We start from the raw sequence: 23,457 nt of genomic DNA on the forward strand, positions 1-23,457 counted from the left end.
CACTCTCTACCCTGAGCTCTCTTCAGGGCGTGTTGAAGGTCAGTAGCTGCAGTAGCACAGGGTTCAGTCTCCATAGAGGCAGATGGCAAACGACCTTGGCAAACGCCAGTTTGTAGTTGACAAGAGTATGATGGAGTTTCTTTTCCGGTAATAAAAGTAGTAAAAATTTTCAAATCGAACATGTATCCCACTTTGTGGAATCTGGCAGAATCAAATCTAGGAGCTTGTCTTGCTTAGCCCCGTCTCCCCTAGCCCCCTCTCCATTTCGCCCCTCCTCCTTCCCCCAGGAAAGCATTGCTAATACAACAAGCTTTAACAGTGTCAACCAGGTCTTCATCTTGAAGAGGTGATTTCTCCATCACATCTCTTGGACTTTTTGCCCTTGGGAGCTCATTTCTACCCAAACACTAACAATACTCAACAGAACTCCCTTGTTCTTGGAGAGTGTAGCATTTTGTTTTATTCTCACAGTATGCATGTACACAAATATTTTGGCCATTATTTTCTAATTGTAGCATCATTTTTCACAAAACTTTGTTGAATTATATAGCATGTGGAAAATGGTAACATACACCAAGGTTATCTTTTGAGCATGTGGTCCTAAACATGATGGTCTTTTTTTTTTTTTTTTGACTAAACATGATGGTCTTAATTCCTCATATTTTATTCTCGAAAGTTAAGAAATTTTAAAAGGTCCATTAGTTGAGACTAATATTTTTATAGAGTCTGGCACACTTTGAGTTTTTCATAAATCTCAGAAAATCCAATGGTGGTAAATAATTGCCATTTTCAAGGTACATTTGGCTGTTTTGCCAAGGGCAAACTGACTATTTCAAGCAGAAGTCAATTATGCCTGCCTCATATTAGGTGCAATTTTCCCCTCACCCCCTAGGCCCTGAGGGTATAATTCAGAAGCGTTTTTGTGTCCAAAATGACTGATGGTGTTTAACAACTGTAATACTTTGTACCATTTGCCAGAAGTGTCCCTCTGCCTTTCATTCGATCTCAGTCACGTGGTGGCATGTTTCGTTTGCATTTGTCAGGGTTTTCCAGGATGACTTTTAGGTTGAAATGTTAGTGAGGAAAAAAGAGCTCAGCAAGCCTAGTGTGGAGTCAACACTGGGCGTCTTTTATTTTATAATGACTGTTTCATATTTGGAACAGGTTTCAGCATTTCCTACGTTGTATTATGCAGAATACTGGAGGTTCATAAGCTATTAATAGGCAGTTAGTTAAAAAAAAAATGAGTGTCATGGTTAAATAAATTTGGGAAACTGTGTTAAATGAAGTTGAACAGATTCCTCTGTTGCAAGATTTCTTGGAACCTTTCATAAGTTGCTGTATTTTTAATCTCTAAGATAAGCATAGAATCCAGGGCATAGACTAAACATATTTGATCACAGCACTTTTTTTTTAACTCAAAAATACCAATTTTCATCTTGCAGAAAATAAACACACATCTAAATTAATTTGGAAAAATCTCTCTCTATATACTCCTTTTCATGTATATTTTATTGCAAACCAAAAAAAGGAGAAATCAGGAAGATAATCAGGAATTTAGCAAGAGTAGCCTTGTTTCTATTCTTGTATATGTATAAGGTATACACATATATAAACTATTGCAACACATATATTAGACAAAATGCTCTGTATGTGCACATTATGCCTTTTTAAATATTAAAATAAAATTGACCTGCATTGTACTCAGCCATTTTCCTGTGTGATGCAGATAGATGCTGAGATCATTCGTCATGGTTGAAAATATTTTGCTATATTTTAATAATAAAATAGTGGTAAAGAATACAGTTTCAAAAGAGTAACTAATATAATACCCTATATTAGTATGTCACAGTTTATCAAGCAATTTTAAATATGTCATTTAACTTAGTCCTTGAAATCATACTGTGGAGTAAACAGGTCCAGTCTGACTTCCTTTTACACTTGAGGAAATGGAGATCAGAGAGGTTAAATGACTTGCTGAAGGCCTCACGGCCTGACCTAGGCCTGCTTCTCAGGAGGCAAAGGGATAAAAATTCCTAAAGTCTATATATAGCTTTGAAATATTAAGTTTGCTGTTTTGGTTCACTGAAGAATATTTAAAATTTTATACTGCAAAAGCAGTAGGAGATTTCTAGCAGTATACCGTCTTCCCTCCACCCCTACCTCCACTTCCTCTTCCTAAAAAAACAAAACAAAGAAAAAGAAAAAACAGGAGCCCCTGGAATACCAACTACGAAGGGTTTTGCTGTGAATTTTAATTTTATTCGAACCTCCTGGAATCCTTTCTGGCTTTTCTTGACAAACATCATAAGAAAGTTGATTTGGAACCATGAAATCTAGAGGGTCTTAGAAATGACTAAGAGCTAGAGAGGTAAAGAGACTTACTCAATAACATATAATAAAGCTAGGACAATCTAAGGGTCTTAATACACCACCCAGTATTTTTCTCATCATACTACACTGCCCAGTGTGTTAATGGAGGATGATAATCTGATAAGCGGGTGGCAAGTTTTCAGGTATATAGAAAGAAATGAAGAAAAGTTGAATATGGTAGCTAAAGACAGAGGCATAATTTGAGTAAACCAGGAAGACTAGATTTGTGCATACAGCTTCTAGTGAAAACGTGTGGGTGGTTCAGATCAACTATCAACAAAATGACTCAAAACTCCAGATGCCTTCACATGGCTCCTTGTTATAGTTTCATGACTGAACAATGTTGATTTTGTTATTCTCCTTATTACCCAAACCATCATCACTGTAAGGAAGATTGTAAAAACATAATTATTTGTCACTTTTTCTAAGTGTTTACAAAAAGCACAGGAATAATTTCTGTGAAATTTTGATCTCATATCTGTGACGGTAAAGATATGAGATGAGTATTGAACATTTTCTTCCTTTCCATTGCATTTTCTTGCTTCCTTTCTTTAAAAACAGTGTGAACCTTTTAATAAAAATACTTTTATTATACAGAAAAACATAAAGCAAAGGTAGTTTATGAAGCAAAACTGCCAAAGACAAGACTGCAATGAAATGATTGACATATTCTTGAATATTCTGAGAGTGTGTCAGATTAATAAATATTTAACTAAGATTTTTCCTTCCCCATCCCACTCCATCCCCCAAAAGTAAACCACTCAAATGTCCTTATATTTCTGATTGGGTGAAAATTATTCAAATATTATTTTACCTTTGATATTAGTGACCACTCACTCTTTGTGAGTTTGGTCCTGCACTGGATTCTGAGACACCAAGGAGTCAATTCCACTTACAATTCGGCTTATTCCTCAGTCTTCAAGGATTCCCTTCCTCCACTTGACACTTAAAGTTTGGAATTTCCTAGGTCTCTGTTGTCACACTGTCCCCTCAACCTCACCAGTCAAGTGAATGGTAATGAGATAAACCACCACCAAATGAGTATCTTGACTTTGACAGTGTGTTTCATCTATCTCCAAATATTTACTGTCTTGAAGTTCTCTCTCTAGTCCTCGCCTGGTACATGTTCAAGGCAGAAAGCTGAAATCCTCCTTCTTACTTTATATATTCTATTATTTATAAATCCTAAAATTCAAATTCTACTTCCTGAGAATCAATTTTATCCATTCATTGAACTCCATATTTCAGATCTTTGTTATTTCCTATCTTGAAGTTTGAAATATTCTATTTTCCTAACTTGTGGGCTAGCCCGTTTCTGGGGGCACTTTGGACCTTTTCTGTGTATAACCCTTAATATCTATAAAGTTTAAACACCTTGCAAGGACACAGAGGTCCCTTGTGATTGGACTCTTACCCACCTTTTCAGCCTCATCTCCTCCTAGCTTCCTCTAAGGTTCTGACAGACTTGCTTTGAGAAACTATTTACAGTTCATCAAGTCACCTCTTTCTCTCAGGCATCTGCACAGATTTTTCCATCTGAAGTGTCTTTGGTCTTTCGGGACTCTTCTGTGTGCTAATCTCCACGGTCCCATTTTCATAGAGTGCTTTTACAGACTTTTTAAATGGCACACATCACATTATATTTTAGTTGTTATGGTAACCTGAATGTTTTATTATTGGAGTTAAACTCTTTTTAGAAATCTTATTGTGCAATTATTTGTACTCTCAATTACAATAGCAACAGAAAAGATAAAATACTTTAGAATAAATAAAACAAGAAATATGTGAGCTTTTATGAAAAAAAAAAAGTTATATCTATTCCTGAAGTCTCCAAGATATGAACAAATGGAAAGGCAATACCATGTTTTCACATAGGAAAATTCAATATCATATACATTTTCCCCAAGTTAATCTATACATTTAACATGTTGCCCAAAATAATATTATTGATTTTTTCTATTTCTTTTTTTGAGCAAGACAAGCTGAATCTACCATTCAAATGAAAATATAATCAAAATTTGACTAAAAGCTTCTGTAAAAGGTAAACAATACATGGGGGAAGAGAGCTGTGCGTGCGTGCTGTTTCTTCAGTCGTGTCTAACTCTGCCCACCAGGCTCCTCTGTCCATGGGATTCTCCAGGCAAGCATACTGGAGTGGGTTGCCATGCCTCCTCCAGGGGATCTTCTAGACCCAGGGATTGAACCCGAGTCTCTTATGTATCCTGCATTGGCAGATGAGTTCTTTACCACTAGTGCCACCTGAAGCCTGGATATTTAAAATATTGTATTAAATATTTAAAATGTTAAATATTTGAAAATACTATAAAAGCATGAAACATAGAACATAGTTTTAGAATACGAAAAGAAATCAATAAAACCAAGTGGAAGATGAAGAAATAGACTGGAATGCATATGAGGACTGAATATATGATTAACATGACATCTCAATTCTGTAGAGACCACCGATCAGTTAGGAAAAATAATCTTATGTGACACTACAATAAATGGCAATGAATTAAAGATTTAAATATGAAGAATGGAAGCATAATATAAATCCTTCAATAAGCCACAGGAGAATATTTTTATAAAATTGGAGTAGGGAAAAATCTTTCTAAGTATGACATAAAAACAATAAGCCATAAGAAAGAAAAATAATCAACTACATATAAAGAATTTCTGCATGCGGAGATCACTATAGTCAATTCAAGAAATAATCTCTTAATAAGGGAAACATTTGCAACTTGTATCATGGACTTAGGACTTATTTAGCAAATATATAAAGAACCCTCGTATATGAATAAGAAAAAGTCCAATGAACCAATAAAAATAGGTAAAAGAAATAAGATAGTTAACAGAAAATGAAATGTCTTGGACATATGAATAGAGGTATGATTTTACTCACAAGAGTGGTACACATTGAAGCTTATTGGAGTATCATGTATCATCTTTCTGATTAGCAAAAATGAAGAAAATTCTGATAATTGTGCTAGAAGATGTGGGAAAACAATTTTGCTCATAGGTTGTTGGTAGGAGTGTAAGTGGGTACAACTTTTATAGAGGGTAGTTGGCAAAATTTGTCAACATTACAAATAAATATGCCCTTTGATTAGGTAATTTTACATGTAGGGATTTAATTCACGAATATATTTAGAACTGTATTAATGTATTTCCTATATTAAAATATAAATACAACTTTATTTTATTTTTAAAAACCTTTATTTCATAATGTTTTGGTCCAGCATTGTCCTTTTCTCCCTGCTACCTTTCTCTACCACCAGCTAGGGCAATGTGTCTCCATATATTTTGCTTCAAACATGTAAGACTGTCATGAATCCACCATGATTCTGACAAATGCATTTCCACAGAAACTCATACTTTAAAGACTGCTAGCAATTAGAAAATTTAGAGAAGGAAAAGAGTTACTCTTCCTATCTATTTTGAAACTGAAATGCTAGCACATTTTATTTAGCCTGAGAAAATAAATGGTCTAAAAATTATAGATACACCATACACTGGCATGTACTATCCATTGCTTTTCTAAAATATCTGTTTTTAAACAGCATTGTATCTTTTAGGGTACATGCTTTGATTTTATAATACAAATGGAAAAATATATAATACATGGAATTTCGTGACTTGTTTTGTGGAGCTGTTGGTTGTAAATATTTTGACCTTGGTCATGGCCTCTGGGGAGTAGAGTAAGCTTTAAGCTTTTCAAGCAGGTGGCTAAGTCTGACCCTGGCCCACAAACCCCTAAAGATTTAGCCCTACCTGACAACTATATTCAGAAACTGTGAAGAATCAATAGTTCCATTACAGGACACCCAAAGTGCCATCTGCCGAAGTGGGTAGATGTATTTTTTCCATGTGCTTTATTCAGAGTGTTTTATTCTCTCCATCCCAGGAGAAAACTATTACTCAGAGAAAAGAAAGAGCTCTGAAGGACTTTGATGTAAGAAAACATTATTTAGCATCATATCACATTAATGATTTGGGTTGCTAAACAGAGAACATGCATACTGAATTTATTAACAGTGTGCAAGTTTGTATCTGGAAGTACAAATTAAGATTTAAAAACAGAAACAAAAAGATAGAAGTGAATAAAAAGGCAAGGTTATATAAACACAAGCATAACTCAGATGAAAGCCTGTATTAAAGTGGGTTGCAAAATAAATGTAGAACAATACTGTCATATGGTAGTAATATGGCATGAAAAAATGAAAATGCAGCATACAGAAATTATAGAGTGCTATTTCTCCACATCATATAAATCCAGCTAGTGAGCTTCAGGATTCCAGTTCAGCTACTCTAAAATCTTCCAGTGTTAAGAACAGCAAATATTTTCTTCCTTGGAGACACTATCATGTACAGTTTTAATGCTTACATTTTATAGTAGTTTTTACCCTGATAATAATGTATCTGCACCATTCACTTCTTAAGCTTTTTTTTTATTTTTATTTTTTTCTGAATGGAATTTTCTCTTTTTCCTTATGAACTAAATTTTAATGGAAATAAACTCAGCTTATAACTTCAGGATTTCCCATTTGCATAGGACTGTAAACACTGCATAAAGCCTTGTGTGCTATGCTTTATTGGCTATTAAAGGCAGTTAAGTGGAGGTTTTTGTACAAAAGTCTTGTATTTGTAATTAGAGGAAAACCTCACATGACTGTCATCTGTTTGTTTTTGCAAGTGTAGCCTTAGAATTTAGTTCTGATACGCCAATAGGAATGTTATTTTAGCTTTAGTTAAGATTGAAGTTTTTAGACAGGAAATTTAATTCTCATACCAGAAGGAGTATTTTTGACCTCTGATTATAGCAAGTTTTAGGCTAAAAGTTTAAAAATCATTTACAAAAAAATGGAATAGGTAATGAAAGAATTTAGTTTAATTCATGCTTATTATGTAGTTGGGGGGGAGTTCCCCTGAAATAAGCCTTTGGTATTTCGTGTTTTGATGTGAATTTAAAAGAAATGAGGTACTCTGTAGAAAAGTTAAACATAAGTGTATCCAAATACCATTTGGAGAATATCAGGCAGAAAATTATTGAATCAGGGGTGATTTTTCATTTTGTATCATTAGTGGGATAATTTTATTATCTAATATCCCAGACACTCCATTACTTAAACAGCATGCTTGTTGGCCGTTGGCAGGTGTGGCTCTGGGGTAGAAAGGAGCAGTGCTGCCCAGATGCTCCCCAACTCCCAGACCCAGCCTGTTCATTAGGGAAAAGGGCTCAGTGACCAGAGCTAACAATGACACGCTCAGAAATAAAGCAGAAAACTTGCAGCTGCTGGTCTTCAGCTGCCTCACTTAAGGGGCCTCAGGGAAAGAATTCTATGTTCTAAACAGCATGTTTTAAATAACAATACAACACACCTGCGCACAATAGTCTAGGCAGAGGGCTGGCGGGAACTGATTCCTCCACCAGGCTTGAACCAGAGATTTTTAATTATAAACATTGCAGACATGCAGATAAAGGAGAACTCTGTTCTGGTGAGTGATTTGGTTTTGTTTTGCTTTTTGAGCTGCTATTAGAATTAGAGAAAGAACTAAGTGAGATGGATGTGGTGTCAAATGATTCCTTAAAATGATAGCAAATTCATGCTGTTCTTGATTTCAACGTATCCTGGAAACTATAGTGTCCACAATATTTGGAGCAGTTTTAAATATACATTAGTTATTTTAAAATTTTATGTGTTTAGGATGTATTTCTTCATTGTCCTGATACCTTTTCAGTTGAAGTACCTCTAGTTTCATAGCAATGGTCCCAGGTACATTAATCTGAAAAAGGTACAAAATACAAAACAGAGTGTGCAAAAAATACAAAACAGAATGTGTGGAAAATAGAATGTGTGGAAAAAATAGAAAACAGAGTGTGCAGAAAGTCTGCAAACACCAGGGTATTTCAAGGTAGTTTCCTGAAAATGTGTTTGGAGGTTGAAGAAAAGCTTATTGAGAATGTTTTGTGTAAATGTGGCTGTAATATAATGTAGCTTTTTTGTTTCCAGACGCCCTGCAGTTCTCAAGGCTGTGGGTGGCTGGGTCGGAGGACAGGGTGCTTTCTCTTGCTCAGTGCTGGACTGCTTCTCAGGATAAAATGGGTCTTGGCAACAAATTTGGAAATTTTAGCGTTTGGTTGTATGTGTCCTTTGTAAAATGATCCACAGTAACTCAGCATGATGAACCAATTTTAGAAATGCTTCATTGGGGATTTTGAAAATGTTTTACCTTTATGAAGTAGGTTTGTGTTTCTAATTCTCAGCCTCTATTCATCAATAGGAAGAGAGTGTTTGGCCCAAAGATTTTGGTAGATTCCGTGGTTTTCAAGGGCTTGTTGTTGGGAGAGATCACATATACACATGCACACACACCCATTATGCTTGTGGTACAGTATGGCAGTGCTTTGGTTTGAGAATTAGGCAGGAGAGCAAATAACATAATAAATCCACACTTGGCGAAAAATTGGCAATTTGAAACAGTTGAAGAAAAAATGTACAACATCTAGAGAGGTTTACTTTTTGTTGTTAGAGTAAAATCGCTTGACAATGTTGTTAGTTTCTGCTATACAACAAAGTGAAGCAGCTGTATGTATGTTAAGAGAGGCTTACTTTTATCTTTAATTTTTATTTTGTGTGGTTTCTCATTTTGGTGGAGCTGTGCTATGTGGTCCTGACTTGAAGAAATTCTTGATAGTTGTGTACTTTTTGTAATAGTAAGTGTTTTCAGAGAAGTGTTTGGTTGGGTGAAAGTTGCTCAGTTGTTTCTGACTCTTTGCAATGCCGTGGACTATATATACTCCATGGGATTCTCCAGACCAGAATATTGGAGTGGGTTGCCATTCCCTTCTCCAGGGGATCTTCCCAACCCAGGGATCGAACCCAGGTCTCCGGCATTGCAGGCAGATTCTTTACCAGCTGAGCCACCATGGAAGAACGTTTGGTGTAGTGTGAATCAGTTTAACCACGGACAAACGTGCTTGTGTGCTAAGTCGCTTCAGTCATGTCTGACTGTTTGCGACCCTGTGGGCTATAGCCTGTCAGGTTCCTCTGTCCATGGGGGTTCTTCAGGCAAGAATACTGGAGTGGGTTGCCATGCCCTCCTCCAGGGGGATCTTCCTGATCCAGGGATCTAACCCAGGTCTCCCATATTGCAGGCAGATTCTTTACTGTCTGAGCCACCAGGGAAGCCCAATTGTGTGAGGCAAATAAGGTCTGTGCCCTCCTGGAGCTAGTTAGGAGGAGACAGTCACTAGATTTGTAAGCCAAGAAACAAATGAGATCACCAGTGGTTGTAGTAAGAGCTGTGAAGGAAGAATAACCAGCCTGTGTGGTGGAGAGTAACTACAGGGATTTTCTTTAGACTTGATAGATGGGAACCAACTCTGAGAGGAGACTTTCGAAGTCCAGGCCTGAGGGATGAGAAGAAACAAGTCATGTAAAAGTCAAGAAGAGAGTATGTCAGGTAGAGACAACACAGGGTATATCACAGTCCACATTTTTTTTTGTATAGAATGAGGAATTTTTAAACTTTTGAAATGTAATATGGTTAAATTCAAATACTAGGAAACATTTTCAGCAGTGTCTGTGATAGCACTCTGTAATCAAACACATGAGTATTTCTGCAGTGAAGCATAAGAATAATCACACTGTGTGAGACAAATAAAGCCTCTGAATAGTCTCACTTCCAGTTAGATTTTGGTGTCAAATGAGTCCTCGTCAGATCAGGTTTTTCTGCCAATTAAGTTATACATACTTTTGATTTTTTATACTTTTTAGGTTTCAAGATGACAGATAAGGGGGTTGTGGAGCAGGATTTCATGACACAAGACACCATAATTAATTTAGTTAATGCCACGTTTTTATATATTCAGACTGTTTCCAGTGAAGTTATTTGTTATTTTTTACTGATGGGATGCACATTCTTCTAACCATGCATATGTGCATGATAATAATTTTCTTATATTAAATTTTTATATAGGGATGTGCAAAAACTTTTCAATGCAGGATTTTAATATAGAATTGAAATTTTAAAATTAATTATCAAAATTGGAGACCTCTCAAAAGGGTTTTCTAATTCTGTAGCTTAGCTGAAAGTCATTATTTTCAGAATATTGTATTCATGTCTCAAATTTAATAACTTTCAAAGGCAATGACAACAGCAGCAAAAGCTTCTGGTTATTTTTCACCTTAATTCCTTCCCACTGTACTCCTCTATTTATAACAGAAACTGTATATAGAGAGAGACTGGGTTATTAACTGCCAGAGTATAGCCATTCAGGGGAGGGTAAGAATGTAATTGGGTTCCATATCAAAACAGAATGATTCAGGATCTCGGTTTATAGAAAAGCATCCTTTATTTAGTTATAGAATCATGGACCGTGTTTGTAGTTTTCTGGGCTGTTGTTTTCTTTTCTGAGCCTTCATAGATCCGATCCTGCTTTTGACCTTCCTGTTATGATCAGCCTGGAGATGACTCCAGATTTGGCCTTCAAAATCTTATCCTGCTCAGGATGTGACAGATCCTTTCCTGCAGAGCAGTAACTCAATCCATCCCTTGTGTCAGCTCTGGCTTAAGCACGTGTGATAAAGGCAATATTTTTGCTGTGCACCCTCATAATTAGCCATACCCTCACTCTCAGTAGTGCCTGTGGTTTTTCAAGTGTGATACCAGTTTTGATGAAAGCTTTAGAATCAAAATGTCAAATTGTTGCTGTAGGTCGCAAACATGAAAGTTTATTGTTATCGCTGTTAATTCAGTATGAAATATACTATTTGAGAAGCATGTAAACTTTAGCTACTACAGTATGAAATTGAAAGGTTCTGCTGATTTACATATACTCCAAGGGCCAAATGAAACATCTTCAATTTTTAGCCATGTAGAATACACTTTTATATGTGCTTATTGTATGCATATAGGATGTGTTCAAGGCCCAGGTATATTATTTATTAACTTGCTCTTCTGTTGGATCTCACAGGCCTGTCATCCATAGATGTCTGTCACTGAATTCTGTATATTTTAGAGATTGGAATGTCAACATTATTCTTCTTGGAATAAATGAAGGGACTCCGTGGGTGTGAGTTGTGGCTGGTTGCTAAGAATATCTAATCAGGTTGCATTGCTATAGCAACAGTGTTGCTAGGACTTTAAAGTTTCCCTGCAATCAGTTGGAATTCATAAGTGAAAGACATTATTTATCTCAGTGGTATTTTAAAGTGATCCTAGCTAGCTTAAGGCAGGAACCTCCGTACTTTGGAAAGGAACTGATATCCCCAATGAAATACACTCTAGTTTATGGTTAGTTCAGAGTATATGTAATCTTCAGTACCAGGGTGGTAATTTAGCAACCTGTTTTTTGGAGTGTCTTGATTTCACAGATACTACCTAAGTCAAGGTCAGTACCATCTGACTTTTCAAGGGCTCACAAAAGAGTCACACCATCAGTCCTCACACATTGATTATTTGAAAGCAAAACTATTATTTCATATTCTGTTATACATCAGAATGCTTGAGGACTCCAAAACTAATAATTGTAGTTCTCTTTTTCAAAATGATAATGATTTTAATTTTTAATTATACTTACTACATATTTCTTATCTAAAATATAGAAAGTTTAGATCAAATAAAGCAGATAGTTAAAAATCTCCTAGAGCTAGCTGCTTTGTGCATCTTGTGGTAAAAATCATGTATATCTATAGCTGCTAAATAAAGAGATGTACAACATGTATTTGTTTCCATGGCAGTGTGTTTTTAAAAGATACCTACATTGAATTATCTTCATGTTTGCTCTATTGTGGTTTTAACATTGTTTTTCCTTCACAAGTACATGGAAACATTGAAATGGTCAGAGCTTAGTCATAAAGTTGAAATCCTCTATGTTTACTAAATATCTGCTCTGTCCTGTTTCAAGAGGTATTCAAAATATTTGGCTTAAGGATTTGGTTAATCACCATCTTAATAGAACATGAAGCCAGCATTTTTTCTTGTCACTAAACTTTTGAACTAGGGAAAGAGACTATATGCAACTGCTTTATTTCAACTTTGTAATGAAGAATTTTAATTTTATGGAATTAAAATAAGTACATATTTTAAGAGGTTGAGCACTGAAGCCTAGAGAGTTGGTTTTAGGTTGACTGAATATGGGGTTGAGTCAGGCATGAACTATAAGTGGCATCTTCTATCTGTTGTTTGTCATTTCATGGAGACCATGAATGAAAAATAAGACAGCATATCTTTGATGATTTCATAGGATGGCTGGCTAATCAATAAAAATTGAGATGCTTGTGAATCTAAGAGAAATTACTAACAGCCAGTATTTTTTGAGAACTAAGTATGTGCTAGACACTCTTAAGAAGATTCTACTTCTATTAATAATAATAACCCTAGGAGAGTTCTATTATTATTCCTATTTTACAGATAAGAACACTGCGGAAGAGTGAAGTTGAACACCTTTCCAAGGTTGCATGACTACTAAATATTAGAGCCAGAATTCAAACCTGAAGTGTACTTCAAGACCCCTCTTCTAAAACCTCTGTGCTTTGCTCTGAGGGATACTGGATGGTTGTGTTAGGCTAAGTCATTCATTCTATTGGGGATATTCATGGCCCATAATTTTGTTCATAGTTTTGTTTTTGTATCTTGGTTAATTCATCGAGGGGCACGCTGTTTTTAATGGTGTGCTCATGGTAAGTACATGCATAGGGTATGGATTGATAAACCATCCACAAAATAAGATACCACTTTTTCAGAAAGACACATCATCTTCGCACCTTGTTTTCTTTGTGCAAATCTACTCAGGGAACCAAATTACAAATCAGAAAGTTCTGATGAAAATGAAGTTAGAATGAATAGTTCTCAAAGTATGTTTTCAGTTGCACTGTATCTGGTGTTCTTTAACTATGGGGATGTATTACTATCAAAGAATAAAAAGTTCATGTAAGACCAAAGCACTTTCACTTCCTAATGGTACTGGATAAAAACTACCCAATTAGTATTAACTGGCTCTTCTTAATGCATTTAGCTTACTTTCTGTTATGATAAATGAGAGTTCAGTTCATTTGCTGACCTACTTGAAGAGGCAAAGGCAATATTGCAAAGTGGTTTAGGATCATGGCTATTGTGGGTCAAGAGACTGGGTCCAATCCTGACTCTGCCACTTAGTAGCTACATGTCTTTGGGGAAGCTACTTCTTTCAACTGTTTTTGGACATTTTTATATATTATTTTACTGAAGTATAGTTGATTTATAATGTGTTACTTTCTGCTATATAGCAAAGTGATTCAGGTCTACGTATATACATATATATACACACACGCATTCTTTTTTATATTTTTTCCATTATGATTTATCATAGAATATTGAATATAGTTCTCTGTGCTATACAGTAGGGACCTTGTTGCTTATCCATTCCATGTATAATAATTTGCATTTTCTAACTCCAACCTCTCTCTCTGTCCTCCTCCCCAACCCCATCCTCCTTGGCAACTACAAGTCTGTTCTCTATGTCCATGAGTCTGTTTCTGTTTTATAGATAGGTTCATTTGTATCGTATTTTAGATTCCACTTATAAATGATATCACATGGTATTTGTCTTTCTTTATGACTTCACTTTGTATGATAATCTCTAGTTGCATCTATGTTGCTGCAAATGACATTATTTCATTATTTTTTATTGCTGAATAATATTCCACTGTATACATGTAACATATCTTCTTTATCCATTCATCTGTCAATGAACATTTAGGTTGTTACCATGTCTTAGCTTGGAGAAGGAAATGGCAACCCACTCCAGTGTTCTTGCCTAGAGAATCCCGTGGACAGAGGACCCTGGTGGGCTGCTGTCCATAGGGTCTTACAGAGTCAAACATGACTGAATTGACTTAGCTGCGGCAGCAGCAACATGTCTTAGCTATGTAAATAGTGCTGCTATGAACATGGGATTGCATGTATCTTTCTGAATTAGAGTTTTGCCTGGATATATATCCAAGAATGGGATTGCTGGATCGTATGATAATTCCATTTTTATTTTCTAAGGAACCGCCATACTGTTTTCTATAGTGGTTGTACCAACGTACGTTCCCACCAACAACGTAGGAGGGTTTCCTTTTCTTCACATCCTCTCTAGACACCAATTCTCAAAGCCTCAGTTTTCTCATCTTAATAAAAGGAAGTAATAAGTAACTTTCTGCTAAGGATTGAATGTGTTTCCCTTGTCCCCATTCATATGTTGAAAACCTAATCCCCAAGGTGATGATATTAGGAAGTGAGCTGTTTGGGAGGAGATTAGATGATGCGAGTAAAGCTCTCATTAATAGGATTAGTGGCCTTTAAAAGAGACCCCAGAGGGCTCCTTTACCTCTTCTGCCCTGTGAAGGTACAATGAAAACTCAGCAGTCTGCAACTCAGAAGTGGGCCCTCACCAAAACCCGACCATGCTGGCCCTCTGATCTTAGATTTTCAACCTCTAGAACTATGAAAAGTAAATTTCTGTTGTTTATAAGCTACCCAGTCTGAGTATTTATTATAGCAGCCTGAAAGGACTAACATACTTGCGTACACTTACTGTAAAGATTAAATGAAAAAGTGTATATGAAAATCTTTTATTATTTGTGTCACTCACGTAGTGCTCTTAGTACATAGGAGCCAATATTCTTGTCATATGGATTAGACTTATGAGATATCATTTCTGTAAATAGAGATCATGAAAAATTTTATCTATTGTTTATGGAGCAGGTTTAAAGAAATTTTAGAAATTTCTGGCATCTAGAAGTATATGGCTTCTGGCAAACCCCTAGCCTCTTTTAAGCCTTAGTTTCTTACTTTCTTTGAGAAGATACAGTAATACCTGATTTTCAAGGTTGTAATAGAGTTAAAGGATGAGATGAGACTAGACTTAGCTCAGAGCCCTAAATAAATGGTTAAGACTACTTTTTAATAGTGTAACTAATCGAAATTTCAAAGGCTCTTACGTTCCTGCTCATATGCCCAAACTTTGAGAGTGTCTGACTCAGCCCTCTGTGTGCTGCCCATTGCATTTTCAGTTGTTGAATTAAATGTCATGTTTAATATGTTCATGAGGTCATTAATAATATTAATTTATTAGTTTCCTTTTTTGCTGCCTGCAGTTTTGTTGCTCTTTCTTCTGCTTCATGAAAAGTGTAAAATATATGGGCTGTTGAATCATATTGAATCATGTTCCATTTTCCATGCAAACTACATGGTCTAATGATTACTGTTAGGGAGCATGCCATTTCACAAAAGCAATTTAGAAGTATTGTAAAAACTTGACAGATTTTAAATTCTTAATTGTGCATATTTTTTGGTCCATATGTTTTTTACTTTCATGAATTTTTGCTCATTTTCCTAGAGAGTTAAAGACAATTCAGCATAGATTTAAAAGGTTATGCTCAAAGTTTGAGGAATAATATCCTGTACAACTGGGGAGACAAGCAAATGATTAATAAGGAGATTATGATATGGCCTTTTAAAAGTATTTGCAAAACACACATGTAATATTTTTCAGGGAAAAAAGATGTAGAAGCATTTGAGAGAATCATCAGAGAAAATGATGATTTTCCTCACATTGTTTTGGTTTTTCCAAGAAGGCTTCCGTCTTTAAGGGCTTTTAGAGAATGATCAGGAGGGCTTAGCAAGATGGAAGTCTCATCTGATGTGAGGCCCATAGAATCTTTCATGTGCATTCTTAATGTCCAGGAAGCACAAACTCTTGTAGGTTCTTTATCCACCAAGTTTCTGTTCAGCAACTCATAGCTCTTATGTCAAATGGTGATGCAAGACAGTTTTGGGGAAATGGCAACATTGTCATGTTGTTTTGACAACCACCTGTTTCATTTTCAGAGCTCCTATGTCTCTTCTGTGCTTCAAGATGCTCTTCCCAGGCCTCCCATTCTTCCCTGGGTTGCCATCTGGGCCCTGCAAAGGCTATATACTAGTGAAGGGTTAAGTGATAGTGTGGTACCTCCCTCTGCCTCTAGTGGCCATGACTTTTCTCCTCCACCACAGGGTTTTTGCTTCTTAAATGGTCAAGACCCAAAGGAATGAAAAGTTACACAATAGGAAAGTAGGTCCAAGGTAGCAGTGTGAGAAGGAAGCTGGATTCTGGTTCTGTTGCAGGAAAGGGTACTCCTTCCAGGGCCCAAAGGGCTTCCCTTATGGCTTAGCTGATAAAGAATCCCCCTGCAATGTGGGAGACCTGGGTTCGATCCCTGGGTTGGGAAGATCCCCTGGAGAAGGGAAAGGCTGCCCACTCCAGTATTCTGGCCTGGAGAATTCCATGGACTGTATAGTCCATGGAGTCGTGAAGAGTCAGACAAAACTGAGTTACTTTCACTTCACTTCACTTCCAGGGCCTGAAAAGGGGCTCTTGTCTGACACTCAGAAATGAATTGTCCGAGGGAGACACATGTGCTGACAAAGGAAAGGATGCCTGGGCAGAAAGCAGTAGGGCAAGGGAACCCAAGAGAACTGCTCTGCCGCATGGCTCGCAGTCTCAGGTTTTATGGTGATGGGATTAGTTTCTGTGTTGTCTTTGGCCAATCATTCTGACACAGGGTCCTTTCTGGTGGTGCTCACATTGCTCAGCCAAGATGGATGCCAGTGAGAAGGATTCTGGGAGGTGGTCGGACACGTGCAGTCTCCTTTTGAACTTTTCCTGGGTTGTTAGTTCTATGTTCCTTACCGGAATCTCCTATTATAACTCACGCAAATGGTTACTATGGTTCCTGGCCAGGGTGGGCTATTTCAGTCAGTTCGCTTCCCTAACAATTATGTAGAACCTACCTATACGTTCTGCCGGGGAGGCTGTGGGGAGGTAGTGAGGGAGAGATAAGAGTCTCAGTCTCTGAGGGTCAGAAGAGTGTGGTTTGTCCCTGATCGCCCTACCTCACAGCAACAAGGAGGGCTTGGGGGCCACATCTCCATACCCCTAGCCCAACTCCTTTCTCCAGCAGACAAAGAATTACCATTAGTATTCTCTACCATCCCCTTCATTTCTAAGCAAGTATGTACTTAGAAAGGTGGCAGACCACTTCTGAAACAGCAAATAAACAGCTCTTAATTTCTAATTTAAAAGTATCTCAAAAGACTTTGTGGCTGATTTTTGACCTCTATGTATGCTACTGAATTTTCTTTTTGCAAGGGTTAATTTTCCTGTTTTGTTTAGCTAAATATTAAACTTATTTCATATTCTTTGAGTACATTGTGTAACTTAAAATTTCCCAGTACCCATTTTACTTTCAAGAAGTATCTTGGGTGTTTGGAAACTCTGACTTGATCAGTTTTCTATTTTTTGAATAACTATGGTTGACAGTATGAACTGTGCAAAAAATAGAAAAAACAAAAAGTGAAGCCCAGTGTGCTGCATGTATAGCATAGTAGTCTTTGATCCTTTTACGATAAAGAGAGAATTTTGCAAGACTGAGACTTCTACTTTGGCCTATCACAGAAGACATAAGCTAAACCAACGCTGCAGAAATCAGAACCCTAATACATTTCCCAAAGACTCTATAATTTAGTTGATGGAGTCTCTCTTCATGAAGTATGCTGCAACTATAAATCTTTTAGAAACTCATTATTTGGGTTCCATCCAATCCTTGGATTTGCATCTCTCATTAACATGCAGATTTTCATGTGGACCTTTAATGCTTCAGTTGTTTTAAGTGCACCTAAAAATGGATTAGAAATACTTGGCTAGTGGTGTTGAATTTTAGCTGCAGCATGCAGTTTTTACAGAAAGCCCGTATTAACTACACACTCTGAGCCAATGGTATATGATGCAATGAGATCCATACCAATTGCTCTGAAAAGCTTTTTCTCCCTACGTTTACTTCAGTGTCAAATGACCCAGCAGACCTGATCATTAGATATAGAAAACATTCACTTTCTACATAATTGGATGTGGTGGGTGTGAGGGCAAAGGGCCACTGAGGCACTCCTTCTTATGTGAATTTAATGGATACAAAGAAGAAAAGTTCAAAGTCATACATGTGAAAACAATGGGGATTTATCACAATTCTCTGTGATACTTCCCTTGAAAATAACAAGATGAAATGTTCAGTGTTTGGTTTTTAAAGAGTGTTTTATTTGTCAGTCACTCTTGATGTCTCTGTGTTCAAACTGACAAGACCAGTATTTTGCTGCCTGAGGCAGCTGGCTGAAATTAATGATATAAAACACAGGCAACTCGACAGGAAGCCATTTTGCAAAGCTAGTGGTTGTGACTTGGAGGAAATTTGAAATTAAGTCTGTCTTGGGGTGAGGGCCATCCTTTGAGGGATATTAATCATTGACCATCCATCAAAACATCAGCTTGCAATTAAAGTGCATATTTTTGCTTTGGTTGCACAATTTCTAAGGAACCATTGTGTTAAAAATCACCATCATAGGAGTGGATCATATTCTCTTAGGAGAAAAGCCTGTATGAATGGAAGAAAAATTAAACCATTCTTTACTATTTGACAGCTCACCAGTCCAGAAACTTAAGAGTTTAAATTTAGAGTCTAAAGGGTGCTTCATTTAGCACTTCTGCCAAATGTGGTGAGTGAGATGATTTTTTTAAGGCCATAGCCAGGACTAATCAAAGCAAAACTGTAAGAAATAAACCAGTTCTAGCATCAGCATGAAGGCAATGGCAACCCACTCCAGTACTCTTGCCTGGAAAAATCCCATGGACGGAGGAACCTGGTGGGCTGCAGTCCACGGGGTTGCTAAGAGTCAGACACGACTGAGCGGCTTCACTTTCACTTTTCACTTTCATGCATTGGAGAAGGAAATGGCAACCCACTCCAGTGTTCTTGCCTGGAGAATCCCAGGGATGGGGGAGCCTGGTGGGCGGCCGTCTGTGGGGTCGCACAGTGTCGGACACGACTGAAGCGACTTAGCAGCATCAGCATGGTTTCCCCCTCTGATCATGTCACAGAAGCACAGGAGCCCAAGGCTTGGAGGCTGCTTCTTCAGGTTGTCCATGGGTGGTACTACTCTTCACTTTCCACATTTCCTTGGGATGTAAATGGACAGAGTTGGGTTGCTGATTCTTGCAAGAATATCAATTTCTTGTTTAATTCTGCAGTTCCCTCTGATTATCTATTATTCTTTTCATCCAAGTAGACACATAAATTCAAGGTGTAGCTGAATGTCCTAAAATATTGGACTTCTCAAATTAACCAACTGAGGAGAACTATGGGACTTCCTTATTCTTGAGCATTTATGATAGGATTTCAAAAATTTTTATTTAAGGTAATAATTAAAGATGCGTGTACATATTTATTTTTAAAGATATCTGTACTTACAGATTCTGTGTATAAGAAAAGGTAGTTAACCTACTGCTGGTAGGTTTAAAAGAAATTAAATAAGATTCTGTATCTTAACTAAGATATTTAATTTCTTTTAAACCTACCAGCAGTAGATTACCTATTTTTCAACAATATTTAGTTAAAAATTCTAATCGGTTCTCTGTCACTATACTTATAGTGTGAAATAGATACACAGATACTTTAATCACACTTTTAAATAAAGTTGTGAGCACACATTTCGTATCTAAAATCTGCCCTAGGTATAAAAAGTCAGTTCTTCCAAGCAAAGTATTTTCAGTTATATGTTTTTGTTTGATTTTTTTGAACAGAAAGAAATCAGGAGAAACAAACCACACAAAATATTATAGAAAAAATCATTTTAGTTTTTAATGACTGAGTAAATGCAACTATTTCTGCTTATATTAGTACTTGGATCTTTTTTTTTTAATTAATCTTAAAAAGGAATTAAAATGTATTTTCATGAATGCATATTAAAAAAATTTTGAACACAAAAAATATCTTCTGTATATGAAAAATTATAATGCTATTCAAAAAAATTTGAGTACTTCTGAAAATCTGGTTTTGTAGCTTTATAATGTTTTAGAGAGAAAAGTCCCAGTTTTCTGTTTTATGAAACAGTTAAATCACTAATTTAAAATCTGAAGTAGCAAAACTATTTTTTATGACCATAAAAATCCAGAAAAATAGTGAATATATTGCTAAATACAACTGAATATATTTATGCTGTAGATTTTATTTCTGAACTAAATGTAGATTAGTAAGGTATTCTCTATCATCTAATAAATATATAGATGCAATTGTATAGATAAGGAGCAAACTTCAAAGACTAGATCATGTTAGTTACATTAATGATATATTGGTCCTCCTGTGATTCGGAAGATCTGGGTAACTGGTTAGGCTTTCAGTGATAAGATTGTACTAGCTGTTTTAAAAAATTTATATGCAAGACATTTCCTATTTTCACTGTCTTGAAATTTTCTTCTTTGTATTTTTTTGGCTCCCTGAGACAAAGAAGTCTTTTTCACTTTTACTTATGAAACAGCTTTAATGATAGAATATTTCTGGTCTGTATTGTAGCAAAAGACAAGGAAGAATTCTTAATGAATTTATTAGAAAAATGGAGAGAATAACATAGCAGTTCATTTAGAAGATAGGGCTGTAAAATCAGATGTTTCTTTGGGTTAAGGAAATAGAGAAAATATGTAATTTTTCTCCCTTTTTACTCTTTTTGACATATTCATTTACTGTAAGGCAGGAGCTATAGCATTAATTAATAAATAATGATGGAATGGAACACATTCTTTGGAATGCAGTTTATGGCTTCTTGCCCACGATGGCAGAACAGCTGTTCCTGCTGAATTATTGGAATGTGAGAAGAAATGATGTAAACCTTTCAAAGCACAGAGAGTAAAGGGGATTTTTTTTTTTTCTCTTAAGTCCCAGTGAATAGAAGCTTTTATACACAAAGAAAGAATTCAGAGAGCCCTGCACTCTTTGAGCCCAACACTTCTCCTTGTGCACTCCCATTATTCTGCCAGATCCTCAGGGTGAGACGTTTCAGGGGTTGCTGTTCTCCCACGGATCACTCAGAACCAAAAGACCCTATATGTAGTCACCTTCAGGTGAACCTCCGTAAGATCTCTGCAGGGAGAGGGTGGGGAGCAATGGCAAGCTGGGGCGGGGCTGGCAGGGGATGCGGTGGGGCAGTTAGGGGCTCTGGAGTTGAAAGACCTCAGAGCAGACCCCAGATCTGCTTTGTAACACTGGGACCTCTGTCAACTTACTTAAGACAGAGAGCATGTAACTCAACTGTACCTCTATGTTTTATCAATAGCATGAGGATCATAATAGAATTGATCTCATAGAGTCTTTAATGAGTATTATCAGAAATGATTTATGTAAGGGAAAACATCTGGCTCATGTAAACACTGAATAAATGGTAGTAATTTTTATTAGGCATTTTATTCCAAAGCATTTTTCAATAGGTCTATTGTACAGAAGGTGACACTTATGGTATTGAATAATTTCTATACATTTTAAAAAGATACTGAAATGGAAGTCAAACCAGATCCTGATCAGACACCACTAAATACTTGCTGTGTGATTTAGCAAAGTCATTTAAATTCTTCAAATCTCAGTTTACTTATCTGAAAAATGAAAGTAATGATTTCTATTGATTCTATGCTTATTACATTCTAGGTGCTGTGCTAAGTGCATTATAGGACTTAAAGTGGTTTAATCGCCTTAACAACCTTAAATAATAAGAACTATTACAACATTTTACAGAGAAAGAAACAAGTACGGAGAAGGAACCTGACTCTATTCATTTAAAGAGTATGTACTGAGGCCCTGTTACCTGTTAGATATCTCCTCCTAATGCTCAAGATGTAGCCATGAACAACTCAGACAAAAAAGGCAGGGTCTTATAGGCCTGTGTTCTAATAGGGAAGGGGAATGAAGAATGTTTTTAAAAAGAAAATATATCATATATTGGAGTGATAAGTGCAAAGAAAAAAGAGAAAAAAGAAAAATAAAGCCATGAAACATGTGGGATGACTTATAATTTTAGGTAGGGTCACCAGGGACAGTCTCACAGAAAAAGGTGGCATTTTGGAGGTAAAAACCTAAAAGGATTAAGGAAGAGTCCCAGAGAAAAGAAAGAAGCAAGTGTTTGCATTTTCAAATGCTCCCTTATGTTGCTGGTATAAATCTACCTACCTCTTTGGGCTCTTGAGAAAATCAAGGGAAATAATATGAATAAACTTTGTAAAATATAAAGCACTAGGTAAGTGATAATTATTACTATTCAAAAGAGGAAGAGAACATTGCAATGCAATTTAGTATCAGAGAGAGGTCTATCAGGTTTTCTGTACTGTTCTCCTATCCTTTTGTTCCTTAAAACTACATTTTCAAAAAATGTTCTAGTACACACGATGTGAATTCACTTCCTAAGGCAATCACAATAGAAAAAACACATCACTGCTGTTCCACCTGATACAGACTCATCACTGAATTTCAATAGCTCTTTAGAAACATTCAAAATAGTTCTCTGCCTGTAATGGAGACCAAATATTTTTTTGTAAAACCATTCTTGGTTTCCCAAATGAAGGCCATTTGGGATATCAGAAATTTCCTCATCCTTTTGCTCATATTAGCTTCAGTGAAACAGCTTGTTCAAAGTCACAGATTTTTATTAAAATGCTCCATTAATTATTAGGTCACCCATATGATTCAGTCAAACCTGACTGAAAAGTAGCACTGAAAACACTTCTAAATTTTATTTCATGATCTCTAATGACCCAGTGGAGACCAAGTTGTTCAAAATGACTGACAACTTACTCCTGTGATTGAATCCAGGATCCTCCCATTTTCTGTTCTTGTTTTCTTTTTTAAGGTAGCTTTAAGTAAGAATTCTTCCAATATATATTCTGAAGTTCAGGAGTCTCAAAATAAAGGAATTCATTAAAGAAAAACTCATAGAACTGAAAGAAGATTTTCTTTCAGGTCAAAACTTGCAGGTCATGTAACCTACAAGGTACAAGGCCTTGTTTTAATTCTGAAAATAGTGAGCACTACTCTCATTTAAGTAACTGTTAATACCCAGTGTGATGCTTCATTTCTTTTATTTTTTAAAAGGAACTTTAAATATAAATATTAATTTCAGTTTTGTGGTAAAAAGGCTTCCCAAAGGCCTGGGAGGGGGTGATATAGAGAGCCTTGGTAATGGATCCTGAGCTGAGAAGGCATATTCATG

The 23,457-nt window shown here is 36.3% G+C and overlaps 1 long non-coding RNA gene across 1 annotated transcript; it reads right to left on the bottom strand.

Moving 5' to 3' along the window:
- Positions 1-15,854: 15,854 nt before the first annotated feature.
- LOC145504308 (uncharacterized) lies at positions 15,855-17,041 on the bottom strand. The gene is made up of 2 exons (XR_014052154.1): positions 16,966-17,041; positions 15,855-16,305 (listed from the first exon to the last, which is right to left on the bottom strand). It is a non-coding gene; the product is annotated as an uncharacterized LOC145504308 (long non-coding RNA).
- Positions 17,042-23,457: the final 6,416 nt, after the last annotated feature.

Source organism: Giraffa tippelskirchi, chromosome 1, assembly GCF_054371585.1.
Source record: "Giraffa tippelskirchi isolate mGirTip1 chromosome 1, T2T-mGirTip1v1.2.pri, whole genome shotgun sequence".
In the NCBI taxonomy this organism is placed as follows: domain Eukaryota; kingdom Metazoa; phylum Chordata; class Mammalia; order Artiodactyla; family Giraffidae; genus Giraffa; species Giraffa tippelskirchi.